This window comes from Arachis duranensis, chromosome 3, assembly GCF_000817695.3.
Source record: "Arachis duranensis cultivar V14167 chromosome 3, aradu.V14167.gnm2.J7QH, whole genome shotgun sequence".
NCBI classification, from domain to species: domain Eukaryota; kingdom Viridiplantae; phylum Streptophyta; class Magnoliopsida; order Fabales; family Fabaceae; genus Arachis; species Arachis duranensis.
In genome coordinates this window covers 110,283,130-110,285,774 of record NC_029774.3, presented here as the reverse complement: position 1 = coordinate 110,285,774, position 2,645 = coordinate 110,283,130, and the positions used below count along the sequence as shown (strand labels likewise).

Here is a 2,645-nt window from a genome sequence, read left to right as displayed (position 1 = left end):
TTTTAGTCATGAAACTTTGAGTGGTTTTGATTAGATCAGAGACCATGGTTGCTAAGTCAGAGTGACTCTGCTTAGAATTCTCTGTATGTTGCTAAGAAGATGATGGAAAAGGCTTGCCATTGCTAAACCTGTTTCTTCCACCATTATTGTTGTTGAAACCTTGTTGAGGTCTCTGTTGATCCTTCCATGAGATATTTGGATGATTTCTCCATGAAGGATTATAGGTGTTTCCATAGGGTTCTCCCATGTAATTCACCTCTTCCATTGGTGAATTCTCAGGATCATAAGCTTCTTCTTCAGATGAAGCGTCCTTAGTACTGCCTGGTGCAGCTTGCATTCCAGACAGACTTTGAGAAATCATATTGACTTACTGAGTCAATATTTTGTTCTGAGCCAATATGGCATTCAGAGTATCAATATCAAGAACTCCTTTCTTCTGATTCGTCCCATTGTTCACAGGATTCCTTTCAGAAGTGTACATGAATTGGTTATTTGCAACCATTTTAATGAGTTCTTGAGCTTCTGCAGGCGTTTTCTTCAGATGAAGAGATCCTCCAGTAGAGCTGTCCAATGACATCTTGGACAGCTCAAACAGACCATCATAGAAGATACCTATGATGCTCCATTCAGAAAGCATGTTAGAAGGACATTTTCTGATCAATTGTTTGTATCTTTCCCAAGCTTCATAGAGGGATTCACCTTCCTTCGGTCTGAAGGTTTGGACTTCCACTCTAAGCTTACTCAATTTTTGAGGTGGAAAGAACTTTGCCAAGAAGGCATTGACTAGCTTTTTCTGTTGCATTAGAGAAACTAATTGAGGCTTAAGCTCAAAGTTGTTTGCTCCAATGGCAGGGATAGAGATGCTTCTCCCATAGAAGTCGGGAGTAGGTGCAGTAAAGTCACCCAGCACCTTCTTTGCATTGTTGGCATTGTTGTTGTTTTCGGCTGCCATGTCTTCTTCTTGTTTGTAGATTTCTGTTAGGTCCTCTACAGAGAGTAGCGCTTTAGCTTCTCTTAGCTTTCGCTTCAAGGTCCTTCAGGTTCAGGGTCAGCCTCAACAAGAATGCTTTTGTCTTTGCTCCTGCTCATATGAAAGAGAAGAGAACAAGAAAATATAGAATCCTCTATGTCACAGGATAGAGATTCCTTGAGGTGTCAGAGGAAAAGAAGAATAAAAGGAGGAGGTAGAAGAATTCGAACTTATCAAGAGGGATAGAGTTCAAATTGTGCATTGAGGAGTTGTATTAATCCGTAAATAGAAGGATGTGAGAAGAGGGGAAGAATTTTTGAAATTAAAGTAAAAGATTTTGAAACAATTAAAAGAAATTTTGAAAAATTGAAGAATGATTTTCGAAAATTAAAGTTTGGGAAAGAAATAAAGTGATTTTTGAAAAAGATTTTGAAATTAGAAATCAAAAAGATATGATTGAAAACTATTTTGAAAAAGATGTGATTGAAAAGATATGATTGAAAAACAATTTAAAAAGATTTGATTTTTAAAATTAATGACTTGGCTAACAAGAGATTTAAAAAATATGATTCAGACATTAAACCTTTCTCAACAGAAAAGGCAACATACTTGAAATGTTGAATCAAATCATTAATTGTTAGCAAGTATTTTTGAAAAATGAAAGAAATTGATTTTGAAAATATATGATTGAAAAGATATGATTTGAAAAAGATTTGATTTTGAAAAATTATGAAAACTTGAAAAAAAAATTTGAATTAAAAACAAAATCTTCCCTCTTGTGCCATCCTGGCGTTAAACGCCCAGAATGGTATCCATTCTGGCGTTTAACGCAACGCCCAGCCAGGTGTCCTGGCTGGCGTTTAAACGCCAGTTTTCCTTCCTCACTGGGCGTTTTGAACACCCAACTTTTTCTGTGTAATTCCTCTGCTGTATGTTCTGAATCTTCAATTCTCTGTATTATTGACTTGAAAAGACAGAAATTAATTTTTTTTATGAGGAATAATCAAAATGAAACTAAGATCAGATAAACAATGCATGCAAGACACCAAACTTAGAAGTTTGTATACTATGGACACTAACAAATTGAGAATGCATATGAGAAACAACAAAACACTCAAGACAAGAGAATTTAAAGATCAGAGCAAGGAAATCATCAAGAACATCTTGAAGATCAATGAAGAACATAATGCATGTAATTTTCAAACATTAGAAAAGACATGCAATTGACACCAAACTTAAAATTAGACACTAGACTCCAACAAGAAACATAAAAATATTTTTCATTTTAAGATTTTATAATTTTTTTTGGATTTTTTGAAAATTATGTGGAAAAAGAAAAATAAAGGATTCAAAATTCTTAATGAGAATTCCAGGAATCGTGCAATGTTAGTCTAAAGCTTTAGTCTAAAAAGATTAGACATGGCTAGCCAAACTTTAGCAGGACATTACATTCAAGAGCTAAATTGATGAGAATCAATCAGCTTTGGTGATGATGAAAACATCATCTGAAACTCTAGAATTCATTCTTAAGAACTCTGAAGAAAAATACATCTTAAGAATTCTGAAGAAAAATACCTAATCTAAGCAACAAGATGAACCGTCAGTTGTCCAAACTCGAACAATCCCCGGCAATGGTGCCAAAAACTTGGTGCACGAAATTGTGATCATCAATGGC

The 2,645-nt window shown here is 34.8% G+C and overlaps 1 non-coding gene across 1 annotated transcript; it reads left to right on the top strand.

The window, feature by feature from the left end:
- The first annotated feature begins 631 nt into the window (after window positions 1-631).
- On the top strand, window positions 632-739 carry LOC127746402 (small nucleolar RNA R71). Its single transcript, XR_008008022.1, has one exon. It is a non-coding gene; the product is annotated as a small nucleolar RNA R71 (small nucleolar RNA).
- The last annotated feature ends 1,906 nt before the right edge of the window (window positions 740-2,645 follow it).